General features: G+C 47.0%; 1 pseudogene; it reads left to right on the top strand.

Annotated features, from left to right (window-relative positions):
• The first annotated feature begins 5,353 nt into the window (after nt 1–5,353).
• Nucleotides 5,354–6,997, top strand: LOC142453141 (uncharacterized; annotated as a pseudogene).
• The last annotated feature ends 15,137 nt before the right edge of the window (nt 6,998–22,134 follow it).

Below are 22,134 nucleotides of genomic sequence, written 5' to 3'. Positions count from 1 at the left end.
CTTTTTGAAATAGTCATTCTTTATTCACGGCCATGCTCAATGTCACCACCATCAACTGGAAGTAAACCAAAACTGCTGATTACAGAATAATTTTTTAAATCATTTTATTGGGGCTCATACAACCCCTATCACAATCCATACATACATCAATTGTGTAAAGCACATCTGTACATTCATTGCCCTCATCATTCTCAAAACATTTGCTCTCCACATAAGCCCCTGGCATCAGCTCCTCATTCCCCCCCCCCTCATTTCCAGAATAATTAACTATCAGTGTGCATACTAGAATTTTAGAGCTGGAAGTCACCTTAGAGGGCATGTTTTATTATTATTCATTTTATTGAGAGCTCTTCTAGATGTCACAATATTCCGTAATTCACATAGATCAAGCATGCTTGTACAATTGCTACTACAATCCGTCATTTTCTTTCTTTTTTCATTTTCTTTCTTCTTGAACTCTTTGATATCAGCTCCTCTTTACCCCTCCCTCTCCCACCCTGCCCACTAGGAACCCTTGTTATTGTTACATATTATTATTAGCATTATATGTTAGCCATAACTTACCCCATCCAGTATATCCATTCACCTGAAATTCTGTTATTCACTTCCCTGGAGTGGGGTTATACAGTCACCATTGCTATCAGCCCCTCCCATCTTCCCATAGACTCAGGGAATCATTATTCCCACTGCTGTTTCTAAAAGGCCATCCATCCTGTCATTCCTGCATCGAACGATCTTAATTATACATATGAACATATGTAGGTCTAACAGTATTAATGAGATGAAGCATAAGCCTTATTAAGAAGGGGAGGAAATATTAAAGAACCAGAGGATAGTTTTGTGTTTCATCAATGCTATGCCACAGCCTGATTTCCTCATCCCCCACCCACCTCCCCTTGATGTGGTCCCTCTGTGAGGGACTACCCAATGTCTTGCAGGTAGGTTTTGGGTCTGCACTTTGTCCATATTTCACATCAATTTGATTGCTTCTTTTTGAACTTCTGATACCTATCTCTTTTGACACTTCATGAACAAGTGTGCTTCTTCCATGGGGTTGCTGCTTCCTTGCTTAATGGCTGCTTCTTTGACTACAAGCCTTTAAGACCCTAGCACGATATTGTCTAATAGCTGGGCACCATCAGCTTTCTTCACTACATGTGCTTATGCACCCATTTTGTCTTCAGCGATCTTGTAGGGTAGGTGAGTATCATACAGTGCCACATTATTAGACTGAACCCTTCTTGTACTTAGGTGAGGTTTTAGTAGAAGCCCAATGTCCATCTGCTTCCTTGTTGTATTTACATGCATGTACATGTATAGACAAATACACCCAGCTTTATATAATTATATATTTACATATTTATACATCTCTATTTATACCTATGTATGTACATTTTTGGTTTCTTCTTCTTCTTTCCTTTTCTTTTTTCTTTCCTTCTACCTCACTCTCATGCCCTCATTCATAGAGGGCATTTTTTTAAAACGTTTTATTAGGGGCTCATACAACTCTTATCACAGTCCATACATATACATACATCAATTGTATAAAGCACATCTGTACATTCTTTGCCCTAATCATTTTCTTTCTTTCTTTCTTTCTTTTTTTCTCCTCTTTTCTTTTTTTACATTTTATTAGGGACTCATACAACTCTTATCACAATCCATACATATACATACATCAATTGTATAAAGCACATCCATACATTCCCCGCCCCAATCATTCTCAAAGCATTTGCTCTCCACTTAAGCCTTTTGCATCAGGTCCTCTTTTTTTCCCCTCCCTCCCCGCTCCCCCCTCCCTCATGTGCCCTTGGTAATTTTTACATCGTTATTTTGTCATATCTTGCTCTATCCGGAGTCTCCCTTCCCCCCCTTCTCTGCCGTCCCTCTCCCAGGGAGGAGGTCACATGTGTATCCCTGTAATCAGTTCCCCCTTTCCAACCCACTCACCCTACACTCTCCCAGCATCGCCCCTCACACCCTTGGTCCTGAAGGTATCATCCACCCTGGATTCCCTGTGCCTCCAGCGCTCATATGTACCCGTGTACAACCTCTGCCCTATCCAGCCCTGCAAGGTAGAATTCGGATCACGGTAGTTGCGGGGAGGAAGCATCCGGGATCTGGAGGAAAGCTGTGCTCTTCATCGGTACTACCTCGCACCCTGACTGACCCATCTCCTCCCCTAAACCCCTCTATGAGGGGATCTCCAGTGGCCGACACTTGGGCCTTGGGTCTCCACTCTGCACTTCCCCCTTCATTCAATGTGGTGTATATATACACACACACACACACATATTCTTTTTTTTTTTTTTTTGCATGATGCCTTATACCTGGCATAGAGGGCATTTTTACGGTGTAGAAATTCTCAGGTCAGAGTAAGGTCTAGAAAGAGAGGAGATAACAGTAGAATAGAGAGAATCAGACTTTTAGAATTGAAAAAAAAATACAATAACGAAAACAATAAATTAATGGATGGGTTGAAAGCAACATAGAAATTGCTGAACTTATGAATATTTTGTTGTATATGTATGTTATTCACTACAATTAAAAAAAACAATAAATGCAGATTAGACACGTATGAAAGAGAGTTAGTAAACTAGAAGACCAAACCAAAACCAAACTTGCTGCCATCAAGTCACTGCTGACTCATAGCGGCCCCCTGAGGGGTTCCAAGACTGCGACTGTTTATGGGAGTGGAAAGCTCTGTCTTTTTCCTGCAGAGCTGCTAGTGGTTTTGAACCGCTGACCATGAGGATCAGGGTTCAATGCTGGGGAAATTGCTCATGACACAGCAAAGTAGGGGAGATGGGAAGCACAAAGAGAGGCTACAAAAAATGAACGACAGAATGAAAGGTCCAAGTGCACCTACTGGGAATTCCAGGGGGAAAAGTAGAGAAAATAAATAAATAATGGTTGAGGATTTTTCAGAATTGATCAGAGACAGGAATACTCAAATTAAAAAACCACAATGGATCTTAAGAAGGAACATAAAATCAAAACCTCAGACCCACTGTAATGAAACTTCAGTTGGAAAAATACTAAAGGCACACACCCAAAAAAGTTGGGGGCTGGGGGGGGGGAGATTACAGACCATGGAATAACATTGAGATGTATAGGTTATTTATCCACTATGAAAATGGAGGTCTGATTTCACTATGGGTGTTAGAAAACCCAGGGACAGGCACTCTATTCTGACTCATAGTGGCCTTTGACAGTGTCCGGGCTGTAAATCTTTACAGGAGAAGGCAGCCTCATCTTTCTCCTGCAGAGCAGCTGGTGGATTTGAACCACCAACTTGGTCCCATGTTTAGAAGACTTTTTAAGGATGTGACAGGCAGCACATTAAATTAGAAGAGTGGAGGCCATTGCCAACCCTGGCGTTTTGCAGATGAGGCAACTAGGACCGAAGAAAGTCCCTTGCCCCAGGTGACACAAGTCCTGGAGGCTTTCCAATGGCTTGTAACAGACCAAGAGTTCTGCCATTAGCGTCACTATTCCTCAGGAATCCGGCTAAAATGAGCACTCTCAGCAAGACACTGCAGACCTTTCTTGGAAGGGCTCTCTATAGGATATGATCTGGCAAGAAAGAAATGGGTTGTAGAAGTAAGGAATGGGAGGGGGGAAATGGTGAGCAAAAATTGGTAAACATGAAGCTAAGTCTAAAAAAAATAGAAAGCACTAGCTAGAGAAACCAATGCTAATAATAATGACCAATGAGGGGTGGGTAAACTAGGTAGTAGAACTTACCAACATTACCTTGACTTCCCATTGATGTAGTGCTCTCTGTAAGCTCTCTTCTCTTTTCTCCTCCTCCTCCTCCTCCTCCTCCTCCTTCTTCGTCTTCTTCTCCTCCTCCTTGCTCTCGCTCTCCCTCCCTCCTTCCTCCTCACCCCACCACATCTCTCCCCACCACACTTAGATCCCTATTCCAGGACCTGCACACGCGACACCATTTATGCTCGCTCTCTCCACCTTTAAGCTGGAATTCTCGCACCGGCGCCCAGGCGGTGTGCACAGGGTGCTTTGCCAGGAAAACGGGAGATGGACTGGGGGCAAGTGTGTGGGAGTGACAAGTTCATGGAGCCTGACTATTTACTTACCATAGATTGCTTTTACTCTGTGAGAGCCAAGGCTCTTAGCTATGAGCTGGAGGAGCAGTAGTGGGTGTGGCCGTTCCTGACACCTAGTTTTCACATTCTTCCTCCCCTGCATCCTGGGCTGAAGTGTGGGGCCCCAAGAGCACCCGGTCCAAGCTTGACCCTCTCCTCCCAAAGCCAGCCGCGATCTTTATGACAATAATCCTCACTTTTCAGGAGGAATCAGCTGATGCTTACAGCTGTGGGTAGTACTGTCTCAACAGAGAAACCAGTTCTGATGGCAAGCTATTTCTGTCCACTGTGCTGTGAGAACCAGTCTGTTCGGTTTCAGCTCAAGGGATTTTCCAACAAAGACGTTTGTTTGGATAACAGGAATGCAAACAGTGCAAATGTAGGTCGGTTGGAGTGCAACTGCCCAACCCCTCCCTTGAGCCCGCTTCCTCACTGGCTGACCCGCAGGCTTATCCACTGTGAACCTCCCAGGAGCCATATCGAAGTGAAGGCGAGTACCTGGAAAGCTGAATGTAGCTGAGACGTTATCAGAGGCCCTCTGTGCACTCGGATGAGGCAGACACATGGGTGGCTACCGCCACCTCTCCTGGCTTACTGAGAGGTAGGCTGCTGCCTGCGTCCAATGGGGACAAGAGAAACGGGTCTGTACTTTACCTCTCCTTGTCAACAGACTGGGGTCATGACAGCCGGACAAGGAGATGCTCTCCTTGACAGCTCGTCTTGCTTAATCCAGAAAAAGACTGGAACCTCTTGGATGGGTCTGCCTGGGTGACCAGAAGCCAGGAAACAACTCTCAGTCCATCTCGCCCGGTCACCGGCTCTATCTTAAGTGAAGCGGTGCTAGACACAAGGACGTAGGGCAGTAGGAAGTTCCACGATCTTGGAGCCTCCACGGCAAGACCTCCTGTACCAGGGAGATCTTTCACGATTGGTGCTAGAGGAGAAATTAAACCAGCAGACATGGCATGGTTGGCAGCGCTGGGGGTCTTTTCCTAGATGCTCTTTTTCAATATCCCTCCCCCCTTTGCCAGACCAATCACCAAACAAAAACTCTCAATACAAATAGAAACCGAAGAGAGGCTTGACGTGTTGACCTGGCTTAGTGGTGATCCACCCTGCCCCGCCCAGCACCTGTCAAGAGTCGGAAGAAAGGAAGAAAATCCTCCCATCTACATCCCCAGCCAACTGACTGCTCCAAGAGAAAGACCATGAGCTAAGAAGGGGCCCATCTAGAATGTCCAACAATGGCATCAGCCCTCACACCCCCAGGCCATGAGCTGGCAGGGCTGTCCCAGGGTCTGCAGCAAAATTCAGCTGGGGTGCACTGGGCCCCAGTCGAGATCCGGCTTCTGCTAGCCATCATGGAGGAGCCTACCATCAAGAGGCGGCTAAAAAAACGGTTCACCGCAACACTTCCGTCTATGAGGATGTGGCCAGCCGCCTTCAAGAGCATGGGTATGCCCAGTTCCCACACGAGTGCCGTACCAAGTTCAAAGCCCTCAAAGTGGCCTACAGGAAGGCCCACATGGCCATCTTGAGCTCTGGGGCAGCCCCTCAGAGCTGCCCGTTTTATGAAGAGATGAGTTGGGGGCTACAGGCCCAGGGCAGCAACAGCCCGGACCATCTCAGGAAGCAGATCAAGCCAGGGGATCCTGACCCCCACCCTTGGCTAACCCAAAGGAGAGAACGGGAGGATGGGCACAAAGGTGGCTCTCAACCGCAAGCTCCACAGGAAGTTCTCGAGATGGAGGCAGAGGATCCGTGTTAGCTGGGAGTGGAAGTGTTCAAGTCACGCCGTGTGCTCAGTCCTGAAAGTCCAGCTGGTGCTCAGGCCAACCAGACGAGTGCAAGTGAGGTGAGCCATGCTGCCCAAGGGACCAAAGCAGGTGAGTGGGCAACTGGGCTCTACCAATGTCCCGAGGCGGTGGGGGTGAGTGGAGTGGGAAGTCGTAAAGCCAAAAACTGGTGGGGGGGGGGTCAAACCCCTCAAAGGAACTGCCGCTCTGGGGCATATTAAAAGCCTGATTTCACTATGGGTGTTAGAATACCCAGTGACAGGCACTCGATGGCGCTCACTCATAGTGGCCTTCCAGAGTGTCCGGGCTGTAAATCTTTATGGGAGAAGGAAGCCTCATCTTTCTCCTGCAGAGCAGCTGGTGGATTTGAACCACTGACTTGGCCCCATGCTTAGAAGACTCCTTAAGGATGTGACAGGCAGCACATTAAATTGGAAAGGAATAGCGGAGGCCATCGCCAACCCTGGCGTTTTGCAGATGAGGCAACTAGGACCGAAGCAAGTCCCTTGCACCAGGTGACACAGGTCCTGGAGGCGTTCCAGGGGCTTGTAAGTGGCTCTTGCTTTAATTGTTGTTTATAACTGGTCACATGGCCCTCTTTTTCCCACCTTAAAACCAGGAGCTGGAAAGAGCAGGATAAAGAGAGCAGCTAAGCTTCTACTCTTGCCTCCAAAGGAAGTTCGGAAGAGGCCTGAGTCTCCAGGAAGAAACCAGCTTCGAAATGAGACCCTGTCACCAGTCCCAAGGGTTGTAAGTGTGTCTACAGTCCACCCCAGAGCACGAGCCAGCCAAGTCTGCCAGCTGCAGGCCAGGGCCCCGAGACTGCATCGCCACCAACCCGCTGTTGCCACGATTTCCTTTGAGATGGTGAAGAACCGGTGCCTGGCCAGCAAACTGGCTCGAGAATCAGCTGTCCAGGTGCAGCGCCATCTAGACCAACATGATGCCCACATGGCAGCCTTGGTTCAGGTGGCCCGAGACAGTTATGCCCAACGCCAAGAGGTGGTAGCTATTCTTCAGGACGTTGCTGATGACATCCATGAGGGGGTGGCCCTCCTACGGTCATCTGTAGGCGGCCTGGGCCAGGAATAAGACTCAAAGATCAGAGCCTCAGCCATGCCTTGCTCTGTCGGGACTTTGGGGGAGACTTTCCCCTTGATATGCAGATCCCCATCACTCCTCTCCGCTCATTTTCCTCTTCAGAACAATCTGAAAATAGTGGGCAACACGGTGAACAAAAGGCTTATCTTAGAATTTTAATAAAAAAGATCTTGATGTGAGAGTTGTGGCTAATATTTGAGATTGGTCTTCTTCTTTTTGTTTCATTTTGTCTGAGCCCAGAAGCAAAGCGTGAACAGATTTCTGGTCCAAGTCTTCGAATAAGTGTAGCCAAGGCTAGGAGAGGCTTTGGTGGAGATGCCTAGATCTACCTTCTCATTATCCCAAGTCCCCTCTGTGATCATGTATCCATTCCAGAAAGATTTGAGGATCTATCTACTTTATGCCCAGGAATTATATATTAGGGTGCAGAATATTTATGAGTGACCAGAAATACACATCGTGACTGCCCTCCTCCTGCAGCCTCTGCTTCCATGAGGAAGACGGTCATTAGAGAAATCTACAGATAAATGGTTAGCGTTCTAAAGACAGTTAACAGGAAGAGGAGTGGTGTGAGAGTAGGGATCAGATCTCCAGGATGTGATCTAGGAAGGCCTCGCTCACTATGGCCTAGATGAGGGACGCTGAGGGCCTTCCAGAGGTATCTGAAGGCTTCTCAGAGGAAGTCATGTTGCCTGGCCCTTCTTCAAATGTAGAGTGGCCCTAGAAATGTAGATGCTCTTAGAGCATCTTAGGATGTGTTCAATCACAGCCCTGTTCTGGGCCCTGCAGTAATTAGGCATTCAGGGGTCGTCTCCTACTACTAGCAAACACAATGCAAGAGATGGACCAACCAAGCACCAGTACCTAACACTCCATGGGGACAGGCCCTCCACCACTGCTGCCACCTTCTTTGCCGCTCTGGCATCCCTGAAGCACAGATTGCGCTCAGAGTAACAGTTGTCTGCCCCAGGATGGAAGCATGTTTCCATTTTGTGGTGAACATTATTTTGGGGGTATGAATTGTTTTAGTCTTTGTAAGAGTGCATCCCACCTATCTTGCGTCATAGGGTCTCAAAGCAGCCTTCCTATCTCATTCAGGCTGGAAAAAGAACAGGAGCTACATGCTTCACCCATCACTCATAAATGCTCACGTTCAACTAAGCTTTAACTAGTTCCCATTGAATTGATTTTAGGTCATGGCTATCCCATTTCCATTGAAAGCAGAACAATACTCAAAATGGGTTTCAATGGCTGATTTTTAATTTTTTAAGTAGATTGCAAGCCTCTCTTCTGTGCTATCTCTACATGAACCGAAGCCTCTGGCCTCTTGGATAGCAACCAAGCCTCTTAACCTTCAGGGATCTCAACTAATCTTGCAGGGCAGGGACTAGGTTGATGTTTTTAACTTCTGCAAGAGCATATTCTTCCTCCCGGAGGAAAGAGGATTATCTTTGATGCTCTCCCAAAGATGGTGACGCCATTGGTGTGGCTTCTGTCACTTTGTACCCTTGGCTTTCTGAACTTCTGCTCAACCACTTCAATTCTCCTTCACCCCAGCCTCATGGTGGCCAAAGTTTTCCCTTGGTTCCTAGTTAAGAATGGTAGGGGACTCAATAAACATTCCCTTCTCTTTCCCCTTCTACTGCCACCCAGTTGAGAAGTGCCCACCCAGGACGTGCGAGGTCAAACTTGAGTGTCAGACTCAGAGAATCCTGCTAGGTGTGGGATGAGCAAGTGTGATAGCACCACTCTCTCCCTGGGAGCCATGCAGTGGCAGAGCTGGAAGCAACCTAGGTGGTGGCAGCCAGGTTCTCATACTTAGGAAGAAGCTAGGGCCTAGATAAGTCCCGTGTCCTTGGTGTCCTACCCTGTCCAATTTAGGGTTCACCCAAAACTTTTGTTAAGCTCAACAGGCCTGTGGGCATGATCTTCACAGCCCTGTTACTTCTCGAAAGAATGCTGAGACTAGTGAGGGCTGGGTCAAGGTGTGAGTTTACTCTTCTGATCCATGGTTCGAATGTCACTCCCTCTCTATTGGCCACTGCAGCTGATCCCAGTTCTTCAGAGGAGCTTCAAACAGCTGATCCACTTCCATCTAGTCGATTCCAATTCACAGCAACCCTAGAGAACGGAGTAGAATTGCTTCTTAAGAGTTCTAATCTTAATAGGAGCAGACAGCCTCATCTTTCTCGTGGACAGATAGGTGGGTTTGAACTGCCTTTCCTGTGATTAGAAACCCAATATCTAACCACAGCACCACCAGGGTTCCTTGAAGCAGCTGCGCACTGGCATCGAGTCAATTTTGATGTATAGCCACCCAATGAGTGATTCCACTTCCCTCTCACCCTCAAATTAGCAAATAACTAAGCACCTGCCTTAACCCAACGCTGTGTCCTAACCAAATAAAGACTTTCCTGGGGAGTTGAAATCGGAGTTCTGGCAGCTTTTTTTTCTTTTCCCACCCTCCTTCGCTCCATAGTTGCCTGCCCCTTCCCTTTTTACCCCTCCCCTCCCCGCTCCCCCCTTCCCCCTGCTCCCTTAATAGTTTATAAATAATTATTTTATCTTATCTTACACTGCCAGGCGTCTCCCCTCACCCACCTTCCCATTGCCCACCCCCCCCCCCCCCCGAGAGGAGGTTACACATAGATCTCCAAGATCGGTTCTCCCTTTCTACACCCCCTTCCCTCCCGGTGTCGCCACTCCCACCGCTGGTGTTGAGGGGTTCGTCTGTCCTAGATTCCCTGTGTTTACAGATCCCTACTGCACCGCTGTGCATCCTCTGGTCTAACCAGGTCCGCAAGGTAGAATTGGGGTCATGATAATTGGGAGGGGAGGACGCGTTCAAGAACTAGAGGAAGGTTTTGAGTTTCATTGTTGCTACACTGAACCCTGAGTAACTCATCTCCTCCCCACAACCCCTCTGCAAGGGATGTCCAGCTGTCTACAGATGGGCATTGGGTCCCCATCACGCACTCCCTCTCATTTACGATGATGTGATCCCACCTTTGTTGTTTGAGACCTGGTCTCCTCTGCCCTTCACGATCACCCATGTTGGTGTGCTGCTTCCATGTGGGCTTTGTTGCTTCTGGGCTAGATGGCCGCTTGTTTGCTTTCAAGCCTTTTAAGTCCCCAGACTCTATATCTCTCAGTAGCCGGGCACCATCAGCCTTCTTCACCACACTTGCTTATGCACACCTTCATCTTCAGCGTTTATGTGAGGAAGGTGATAAAAAGTTTTCTATCATTTTGGAGCAGCCCTCGTGGTGTAGTGTTTTCACATTGGGTTATTAACTGCCAGGCCAGCAGTTTGAAACCACCAGCTGCTCCGTGGGAAACAGAAAGGACTTCCTACTCCTGTAAAAAGCTACATGGCCAGGTCTACTCTGCCCCATAAAGTAGCAGAGTCTGGGTCTGAGTCAAGGAAGGCGAGGCTGGGAGATGATGTCATGCTTTGAAAGATTCCTGGGCAGCTTCAGCATCCATGTGGCTTCCCTCTTTATTTTAGGCTTCAGAACTCAGAATCTTAGAATGTCAGGGCTGGAAGGGATCTCAGCACTGAAGGGAAGCAGGATAGAGTAGAAGAAGTGAGCATGGAAGTAGAGGCCATGAGCCAAAGAATGTAGGTAGCCTCTAAAATTTGGAAACCTCAAGGAGTAAGTAGATCCTTCTGTAGTGCCTTCAGAAACAACACAACCTTCTTACACTGTAACTTTAGCCCAAGGGGACTGAATTTGAACTTCTGGTCTCCAGAACTGGCAGGCAATACACCTGTTCCAATTTAAGTCACTAAATTTGTTAGCTCAGCAGTAGGAAATGAATAGATGATTATAAAGGCTATGATTATTTGAACAAAGTTGGTTATGAGCAGGGTCAGTTCACTATGTCTGCAAATATGAATGTATATGTACATGTCTGTGCTTTCACGGATGATAAAAGGAAAACTTAGAGTAGGACCCGCATAAGCGACCTGCCACTACCTGCATCTCTGACGGCACCACACACCTGTAGAAAGTTTCTCACAGGTCCCTTGGAGATGAAGCTCAGCTACTACGTTCCCCTCCTGCTGGATGACCAGCTGCCTGCCCTTTCCAGGAGAACAGAGAGCACCTTTGGCTTCTCTGAGGGGTAAAAACAATGATTCATGTGTTTGTCAGCCGACCGAAAGGTTGGAAATTCAAGTCTACCCAGAGACACCTAGAAAGAAAGGCTTGTTAATCCACTTGAAAAAAATTCCAAACAAAAACCAAAGTCACATCGAGTTGATGCAACTCGTCGAGACTCTATAGGACAGGGTAGAACTGTTCCTGCAAGTTTAACGTGACTGGAATTCTTTTTTATAAATCGTTTTATTAGGGGCTCATACAACTCTTTTTTTTTTTCCTGACATCACTAGGACATTTTTTTTTACATTTTATTAGGGGCTCATACAACTCTTATCACAATCCATACACACATCAATTGTGTAAAGCACATTTGTACATTCATTTCCCTCATCATTATCAAAGCATTTGCTCTCCACCTAAGCCCCTGGCATCAGCTTCTCATTTTTCCCCTCCCTTCACGCTCCCCCTCCTCATGAATCCTTGATAATTTATAAAGTATTACTTTGTCATATTTTGCCCTGTCCAACATCTCCCTTCACCCATTTTTCTGTTGTCCATCTCCCAGGGAGGAGGTCACATGTATGTCCTTATAATCGGTTCCCCCTTTCCAACCCACCCTCCTTCTACCCTCCCAGTATCGCCACTCACATCACTGGTCCTAAAGGGATCATCCACCCTGGATTCCCTATGTTTCCAGTTCCTATCAGTACCAGTGTAAATCCTCTGGTCTAGCCAGACTTGCAAGGGAGAATTCAGATCATGATACTGGGGGATGGGGGCGGGAGACGCATTTAGGAACTAGAGGAAAGTTGTATTTGTCATTGTTGCTACATCACACCCTGACTGCCTCGTCTCCTCCTCCTGCCCCTCTGCAAGGGGATCTCCAGTGGCCTACAAATGGGCTTTGGGTCTCCACTCCACACTCCCCCCCCTCATTCACTATGGTAAAATTTTTTGTTCTGATGATGCCTTATATCTCATCCCTTTGACCCCTTGTGATCACACAGGCTGGTGTGCTTCTTCCAGGTGGGCTTTGTTGCTTCTGAGCTAGATGACCACTTGTTTACCTTGAAGCTTTTAAGATCCCAGACACTATATATCTTTTGATAGCCGGGCACCATCAGGTTTCTTCACAGTATTTGCTTATTCACCCGCTTTGTCTTCAGCAGTTGTATGGGGAAGGTGATCATCATAGAATGCCAATTTAATAGAAGAAAGTATTCTTGCATTGAGGGAGTACTTGTGTGGAGGCTCAATATCCTTCTGCTACCTTAAAACTAAACCTATAAATATAGGTACATAGATCTATTTCCCTATCCTTATACATAAATATATTTGCATATGTACATGTCTTTATCTAGACCTCTATAAATGTGCTTTGCCTCCCAGCTCTTTCCTCTATTTCCCTTGATTTTCCTCCTATCCCACTATCATGCTCCGCCCCCACCTGGGTTTCAGCAATTCCTCTTAGTTACATTACCCTTGATCATGCCCTACCAGGTCTACCAGGCCTCCCACATTCTCCTCACCACCAATTTGGATCACTTGTTGTTCCCTTGTCCCTGGGTTTGTTAACACCACTTCCTTGCCCCCCCTCCCCCACCCCCCCCCCCCGCCCCCATGTCTCCCTGGAACTGTCGGTCCTGTTGTTTTCTCCTCCAAATTGTTCATTCAGCCTATCTTATTTAGACAGACCTGGTGACTGTAATTCTGTACAAAGCCCCATCTTTGCCCCTCAGAGGGGATGGTGGCTTCCAATGGCTGATTGGTTGGTAAGCAGCCCAATGGGTAACCATGAGGCCATGAGGGCTCTGCCCTTTAAAATGCTATAGAGCAATTCCACTCACCCACATGGGGTTGCCATGACTCCTAGTCCACTTGACAGGTGCTGCTTCTTTTAAATCATTTTTACTGGGGGCTCTTACAAGATTCCATACATCAAGTGTATCAAGCATATTTGTACATATGTTGCCCTCATCATGTTCAAAACATTTTCTACTTGAGCCCTTGGTATAAGCTCCTCTTTCCCCCCCACCTCTCCCACCCTCATGAACCCTTGATGAATTATGTATTGTTATTATTATTTCATATCTTACACTGTTGTCTCCTTTCATCCACATTTCTGTTATTCATCCTTCAGGGGGTGGCTATATATCCAATTTTCTGATGGGTGCTCCCTTTCTCCCCCTCCCCCTCCCCTACCATTCCCCTACCCTCATGATGTTGCTACTCCCACTACTGTTCCTGAATTCCGTGTGTCGAGAACTCTTATCTGTACTAAAGTGTGTTCTCCGGTCTAGCCAGATTTGTAAGGTAGAATTGGGTCATGGTAGTGGGGGAGAAGAAGCATTCAGGAACTAGAGGAATGAAGTGTGCTTTGTCAGTGCTATACTTCACCTTGGTTGAACCATCCCTTCCTTATAACCCTTCTGTGAAGGGATATCCAGTTGTCTACAGATGGGTTTACATGGATATAGTTTGTTTTGGATCTTTTGATACTTGACACCTGATCCCATCGGACACCTTATGATCAGACTGGTGTGCTTCTTCCATGTGGGCTTATTTGCTTCCCTGCTCAATGGTTGCTTGTTTAACTTCAAGCATTTAAAGACCCTAGATACAATATTTTTTGATAGCCGGGCACCATCTGCTCTCTTCACCACATTTGCTTATGCACCCATTTTGTCTTCAGCATGTAGGAAAGGTGAATATCAAAGATGCCAGTTTATTAGAACAAAGTGTTCTTGTGTTAAGGGGACCTTGAGTAGAGACCCAAAGTCCATCTGCTATCTTAATACTTAACATATAAATGTATGTACATTGGCCTCTATCCCTTTCATAATAAATTAATATATTTACATATTTACATGACTATAACTATACTTCTATAAATAGCTTTTGCCTCCTATTTCTTTCCTCTATTTCCTTTCACCTTCCTCCTATCCCACTATTATGCTCACCTTCCATTCGGCTCAGCCTCCTCACTCTCGGCCACGAGCATAGCAGCCACGGTTCCCATTTGCAAGGCAGCATGGGCAAGGAGCTGTAGTCCCTCTTGGGCATGATCTGCAGAGTATGTGTTGGGGGCTTGGGGCACCATGGAGCTGAGCTGGGTAGACCATTGTGCAAGAGGATCAGTATTTCCCAATGGTGGCCAGTGAAATTATTTTTCTCCCAGGGAAGTTTTGGCCCCAGGAAGCTCAGGGTTGAGTTAGCTGAGAAATAGCAGGCCTTCCATTATGAACTAGCTAAGGGCCTGGGATGTCATTACCGCCACCGCGCTACACATCTCGAAGCCCTGGCAGTTCACGTGGTTGGCTGCAGACTGAAGAATGGGCAGTTTGAACCCACCAGCCACTGGGCAGGATGAGACAGTCGGCTTCCAGATAGATTGCAGCCTTGAAAACTATAAGGGGCAGTCTTATTTTGCCCCATAGGGTAACAGTGAGTCTGTTCTCCTCCACAACAGTGGGGTTTTATTTTTGTCTTTTATTCACACACACACACACACACACACACACATCAGCATCTTCAATCCAGATAGTCAATGGTCCAAGTGCCGGAATAAAATAATCCGGAGCAAATAAGTCTGGTCTCCAGTGTGGATATTGGTTTGCCTTCTTTTCTAGCCAGACTTCCTCTCCTCAATGACTCCTTTAAAAGGGACCTTTAATGCAGACACACTGATACCATGTGGTAAAAGTCTACAAGAGATCCCTGAATTCACGGTGTACCCCGAAGACCCAAACCACTTCACTAGGCAGTTTCACTTGCCACGGCCATCTACAAGATGCTGAGTCAGATTTGGGGGGCAAAAAGACAAGGTTCTTTTCCCGCTTAGCTTTTAGTTGAAAACTTCACTCTGGATCTCAGCTTCTTCATTATGATAAAAGACCTGTTTATTAGAATGGAGAGACAGGAGAGTCCAGTGATTCCTTATGAGTGTTCAGGGTGAGTAACCACAGGAGAAAACAGCCTGTAACAGTAGTGTATGTATTTCCAGACCAAGGAGTTCTGGATTTACTTAGCCACTTGGACTGCCCTTCTGACCTGCCCTAATGCTGGCACCAAGAGGCAGCCCGACATGCGACCGTAATGCTCTCTTCCTCCATACTTGGGGGCTTTTTCTGTCATTCCTTTCCTCGTGAAAATCTACTTCTCTGACCCAACAGTGAGACCTTTGGGTTGCATTTTTGTAGGGCTAAGGGTCAGAGACTCATTTATACCCTAGCTCTATAGGCTGAGTGACCTTAGAAGGTTACCTGCCCTTTCTGTGTCTCACGTATTATTCCTGTAGAACAGGCAGGTTGGCTCACCTCATCCTAAAGTCCCTTGCTACACCCTCCCCCCACCCCACCCCCAGCCTAGAGCAACGAAGTTAAAAAGACCAGCTCCTATGGGATGTCCCCTAACAAGATGGCCGTAACGAACTCTGTACCTCAGACAGAACTTCTTTCTTGACTCCTGATTACACTGCAGTAGACTTTGCGAGCACCACTATGCATCCCACAAATATCCACTGAGGCCTTACTATGTGCTAGGAATTATGACAGGCATGGGAGTGGGGGGCGTCCAGTGAGGCAATCATTATTGGGACTCAAGCTCATCCTGGCTACTGGGGTCAGCAGTTTGGAGAAAGGACGTGGCATGTAGACAACCCTTTCTAGGTAGCGATTTGTACCTGAAAAGTTCTATGGTTGCTGTTGGTAGCAGATTCTTGACTTGGGCAGGACTGATTCATCTGACATTTAGGCTTTTAAATTATTTAGAGTAATCCTTTCAAGTAACAATTAAATATACTTCCTAAATCTCTAACATCTGGGTGGATGACAATAAGGCATGAGTCACTGACACAACCTTAGGATTTATTGTAATCTGACTGCAAATAGTCTATGCCCTGTCCTCCTCGTTGGAAAATTACTCTAGTACTTCTGATCTCTTCTGTTTGGAAATGACCCGTTCGCCACTCCCCACAGATTAAAAAAACATCGAGTTGTGTTTGCTTTGTCCTGATACCCTTTGAAGTAAAAAGCCACCATCTAGCTGCAGTAATTCCTCCTCCTAAACGCCTCCTTGGTCCAAGCCACATGAGTTTACGGCTTAACTCAAGTTACCATCTTCCGTTAGGTCTTTTCCCACAGCCACTTAAAGTTGTTTTTTACTGTTCTAGACAGCCTTAGGGAGGAGGCCAGTTCGGCAAGGAAGGAAAGCTTCCAGCTGGTTGTCTCCCCTCAATGCCTACCTATGAGCAATTCACCTGCTGCTAATAAGCTACTGATTGATTGATTGGGGGGCGCGGGGGGAGGGAGAATAAAAATTAGGGCTCCTAGCCTCCAAACACCTCCTCCTCTTTCAGAGACAAACAGAGACATGAAGCCATTGGTAAAGCGGGACACCAGCGGGACACCATTGATAAAACTCATATCCTGGAGAAATAGCCACATGGCAGCCGAAAACCATACACCCCAGCTTGTCGTGCATTCTTTCCAAAAATCGGGACTTTTTAAAAACGCCGCGGGACGCGCGACAAATTGTTTAAAATCGGGACTGCCCCGGCCACAGCGGGACGTCTGGTCACCGCCCAGGTAGATTCGATGTTCTCTCGCAGAGACCGCTCCAGGTGACCTTTATTAATGTTCTAATCTCTCCATTCCCTCGGGTTTGCTCCCCCCTCCCCTCGCCAGCCCCGCAGTGTCTCCGGAAGAAAAGTGGTTTCCGTAAACTGGAAAACCTGTCTGCACTGCTCGCTGGCAGCGCCCAGCTGCCCGGGGACTTGCCCTGCGGCGACCCGCTTACCTGGCTGCCCGGCTCCCGCTGCTCAGCGCACTTGAAGGGCGGGTTCAGAACCCGCCGCCCCTTTCCCTCCCGCCTCGGAGGCCGCCGCAGTCCACCGCACCCCTGCGCACACCCAGCCTCGTGGACTGCCCTGCCGCACGGACGCACCGACTGGCAGGCAGGGAGGAGGAGCCTGGGGTCCCAGCGCCCTGCCAAGCGCGCGCCTCCTTCATCTCACCGTTGGCTTCATCACCCTGCGGGCGCCCTGAGTTACACCTTGTTGCGGCTCACCTGGGGGGCCGGCACTTGGAGAAAGATGTCCTGCTTCCCCCAAAGACAGCTTTGGAAGCCCGCAGGGGCAACTCTGCTCTGCCCGCGGGGACAAACATGAGTCTAGACTTGATGATATGTTATTAGGAGCGGCCAGTCCCTGGAGATGGGCATCATGCTTGGTAAAGGAGCTGGGCAGCGAAAAAGAGGTAGCCCTTCTACAAGATGGATTGACACAGTGGCCACATCGATGGGCTCAAACATAAGAACAGTTGTGAGGATGACCCGGGACCAGGCAGTGTTTCATTCTGTTGTGCACAGGCTCACTGTGAGTCATAACCGAATTGGCACCTAACAACAGGTTAAGTCAAATCGAGTCTTAAACAGCCATCTAAGTGAGGTGTCAGCTAAATTCACACGGAAGAAGCACATTAGCCCGTGTGATCTGAGGATTGTTAATAATAACATTCAAGACCAGAGGAGGGAATGGTATTACAGCTTAAATTCTGAGTACCCGGTTTGCAGAAGGCTATGGATGACGGGAAAGCACAAAATCCATTTGCAGGGTTCCCATGTAGGTTAAGCCTCCAATAAATGCCCTGTGAACTTGGACTAGGAATATGAATAGTCTTGCTCTCAGACAGAGAGCATTGGAAAGTGGACGTAGCCAGGATAAAATTTAATGCTTTATCATTTGTTCTTCCTTTTGATGCATTTAAAATTTGTTCTAGTATTTATTATGTTCTTTTCAGTTGATGTTTTTTCTGTTTTATTTTGTTATTATTGTGTTTTTTGTTTGATATGTGATTATATGTCAATACAATGGTGAAATTTTAAAATACCTAAAAGTAAGATACCTCATCAAAGAAAATTTTAAGAGTGTGAGGAATTAAGGTCTACCCTTCATCCAAATTCATAGACTGTTTACTTTGGAGCCATATTAGTGTTTTCAACCTCAGAGACAGGACCCCGAGTCCACTCCCCAATCCACCCCAAAGTACCTCTCCAAACTCCTCTAGAAGATCCTGCACTTCCAAGGGTGGGAGGATTTGACTTTGGAGCTGAATCACATTCCATTTGGCGTGCCCTCCAGAAGATAACACCTCTGTGAGGTACAGTTCTCTGGCCTTGGATACTTGTGCCATGGATCTTGTTGCTATTAACCTTAAAGTGAATAAGTGGGTCAAACTTCTTCCAAGGACTAGCTGAAAGGAGATCAGCTAGTGTCACCTGGCAAGGGCCACTGAGTTGGATTCTGTAGTGTGGATTTTGGTAGTCACCAAGGGAAAGGCGGGATGACACAGAGGGGAAAGAGAAGTTGCTGGGGAAGCTTCCCAAAGTGACAAAAAGAAGCATGTCCTGCGACTCCCGACTGTGTACTTCATCCCTTTGCAGCAAAGATTTCCCTGAGTGATGACAAAACAGAATTCCCCGGAGGGAGTCCTTGGTTTGAGTTGGCTGCCAAGGATAGGGAAATGACATTCAAATTCCACCTGCAATAAAATGGCTCTAGCACAGGCCTGGGTTGGAGTCCTGTTGCTTCTGTAACCATCTGGGTGGCCTTCAGCAACTCTAGAGGGAGGGCGTGGACTAGCTCTCCGTGAAGCCATAAGCATCAGAGCATTAAACAGTTCTCAGAGACTGCAGGCCCCGGCCCAGGAACTTATCTTCTTTTTTTCTTTATTACTCTAGTTGCTAACAATAAAATATTAGGAGATTTCTCATTTTAGAAAATCTGAATTTCCAACTGTTTTTGAAACAAATGAAAAAAACAACAAAATACAAGACCCTTGTATCAAGACCCTTGTTAAAGATAGTCCTTACCAGACCAGAAGGCGCCTCAGTAGTCCTGGGAATTAAGCTCTGGATTGCTAGCCAAAAGATCAGGGGTCCAAACCCACCAGCTTCTTCAAGAGAGAAAGATGAGGCAGTCTCTTCCTGGAAAGATACACAGCCTTGGAGCCCCTTTGTAGCACTGCTAAGAACAATGTCTGCAGTTCAAACCCACCTGCTCTGCTGCAGGAGAAAGATGAGGCTGCTGGGGCAGTTACATAATCTCCTGTCAACTTTCAAAGGCGTGGAGTCTAGCCTGTTAATCAGGTCCTAGCCAATGAGACCTCTATGTGGGAATGGCCTTCTCCTGAGGATTCTGGGAACTTCTGTCTTCCTCCCTGAAGGTGGGACATACAAGCTCTCTTCTTCGTGTTCCTATTGACAAGTCACATGGAGCTACAGGAGCACTACACCAGTGTTGAGATGCTTCCACTGCCACTGAATCCACAAGACTTTCCACCCACTGGCCTGTGATCTTCCTGCATTCGTCATCATTGCATGTGTTGCATGAGTCTGAAGAGGAATTTATAGACGGGTCTCAGACTTATGAACTTGACCTTGAACTGGACTGAGCTGGGATGCTTTCTTAATACACAATTACTCTTTGATATAAAGCTCGTTCTTCTACACATTTGAGTGTCTATGAATTTGTTTTTCTAGTTAACCCGGGCTATCACAGCTGCCTACCCCATAAAGATTTGAAGTCTCAGAAACCCTAAGGGGCAGTTCCTCCCTGTCCTGTAGGGCTGCTACGTCGAGTTGAAATCGATTCAATGGAAGTTTGGCTTGTGGTTGTCGCTATGAGTAGGTATTAACTCTATGATGGTGAATTACCAAACCAGATTCTGTGAGCATCTGAGGGGGGCATGCGCTCTACCCTAGGTCTGCTCCACTGGAGTATTCTTCCAGGGCTGACCTACAGATTCTCCATGGTGTCCAGTCTCCCACCTGATGAGCACACTTCAGGGTCTTCGTCTTCCTTTCTCAAGCCAAAGGAACTATTTTGAGAAGCTAAGTTGAAGCTCCCAATTGATATCAAACCCACAGACATGAAGTGACCAGAAAATGAAGTCAATTTGGCCTAAAAAAGTCACGTAAGTAAATACCTTCATCAGTACATAGAAGGAAGTTCCCATGACAATAATGATGAAGAAAAATCAAGTAACTGAGCTAATTGAAGAATCCCAAATGACCTGTGGAAAGACTTGATTGCAATTAGCACTGAGATCCGATGCCTCTCCTACAGTGCCGTACCTGTAAGTCGTTTATGGGCAATCTAGCAATAATAGTAACAGCTGTATTTAGTGAGGGAACCCTGGTAGTGTAGTGGTAATAAGTTGGGCTGCAATCCTCAAAACCACCAGCCCCTCCTTGGGAGAAAGGCCGGGTTTTCTATTCCCGTAGACAGTATTTCAGAAACCCACAAGGGCAGTACAATCCTGCCATCTGGGGTCACTATGAGTCAGCATCAACTCGAGGGCAGTGAGTTTGGTTTGTCTTACAGTTATTGGGCACTTACTATAGACACAACCATTGTTTGCTTAAGCCCACTGGTGCAGCCACTGTGTCGTCTGCACAGTGAACCGATGGAAGCAGACGGTGGTTGTGACGGTGGCGCAGGATCAGGTAGTTTCACTCTTCTGCCCGTGGGGTCGCCGTGAGTTAGAGCCACCTTGATAGAGTAACTTTTCACTCCCCTGAACTTGCTTTTATGCAAGATCTGAAGTGAAACTTGGGAAGCCCACAAGGGAGTATGGTAATAAGGAGCCCTGGTGGTGCTTTGGGTAAGCATTGGACTGTTAACCACAAGGTTAGCAGTTCAAACCAACCAACTGCTCCATGGGAGAAAGATGAGACTGTCTGCTCTCATAAAGATGTATAGCCTGAGAAACCCCCTGGCAGTGGGTGCAGAGGAGTAAAGGGATCACCCTCATTATAGAGTTATTCATTCTGAACCCACAAGGTCAAGAAGGATAAGGAATAGGGCACAAGACCAAGGAAACATCAAACTGGAATAAGCCACAACTATGATAGGAAGCTTGTTTATTCGCGCAGCAGCGCCTAAGAATCTCCTGTGGAACGGTGCTGTGTGACGCTGGGGTACAGGAGTAGGCAAAACAGACAAGACTTTCCTTGTGAAATTGATATGCTAGTGGAGGAGACATAACAAACAAATAAACAATCACCTATATAAGATGTTAAAAAAGAGAATGTCAAGTGCTATGGAAGACAAGGAGCAGAGGACGGAGTCAAAGAGCACCAGTGGGGCAGGAAGGGCATGCTAGGGTGGGAGAGCACAGGGCGGCTTCCTGCAGAAATGACCTGCACGCGGAGCCCTGAATAGCGAGCAGAAGGCCGGTCTACAACTACATGGAGAAAGGTGTCCAGGCTGAGGAGAGAGCAAGTGCAAACCCATAGCTCAATGCCTCTTTGCACCATTAGCTGAATGACTTCTAAGCCCAAGAGTCATGTGGAATGCTATTTTTATCGTAAACGACAGGGTCCCTAATGCTCAAGACCACTTGCCACGTGGTTATACATCCTACCTATCTGACCTAATTACCGTCCTTTATAATTTAACAATCTCCCTCTTCCGTAGGGCCGTGCCCTCTCCATCCTATGTCCACGCAGGCTTCTGATCTTCTTTTGGGGTCTCTCTCACGTGGAATGTTTTCTTCTCCTTTGTCCTTAAAAAAGATGCTTCAATGGGAACAGTTCGATGTCTTGACTGCAGTGGCAGCTACATGAAACTGTACCAGGGATAGACTGTACAGAAGTTAATACACACACAGGAGCGCAAGTAAACCTAGGGAAATTTCAATAGAAGCAGTATCCATGTCAGTATCTTGATTGTGATAATATATGTTATACTACAATTATTGCCATTGAGTCAATTCCGACTCATAGTGACCCCAGAGGAAAAGGTAGAACTGCCCCTGGAGGTTTCTGAGACTGTTACTCTTTATGAGAGTGGAAAGCTTTGTCTGTCTTCTGAGGAGTGACTAGTGGTTTTGATCCAGGGACCTTCTGGCTAGCAGTCTAACACGCAACCACTATGCCACCAGGGTTCCGTACAACATTACCATTGGGAGGGACTGGACCAGGTGACTAAGGAACTTGCTGCATTATGTCTTACAAGTGATA

Source organism: Tenrec ecaudatus, chromosome 7 (assembly GCF_050624435.1).
Source record: "Tenrec ecaudatus isolate mTenEca1 chromosome 7, mTenEca1.hap1, whole genome shotgun sequence".
Classification (NCBI taxonomy): Eukaryota; Metazoa; Chordata; class Mammalia; order Afrosoricida; family Tenrecidae; genus Tenrec; species Tenrec ecaudatus.
Note: the sequence above shows the minus strand (reverse complement) of the source record. Positions and strands in the feature narration are given on the sequence as shown.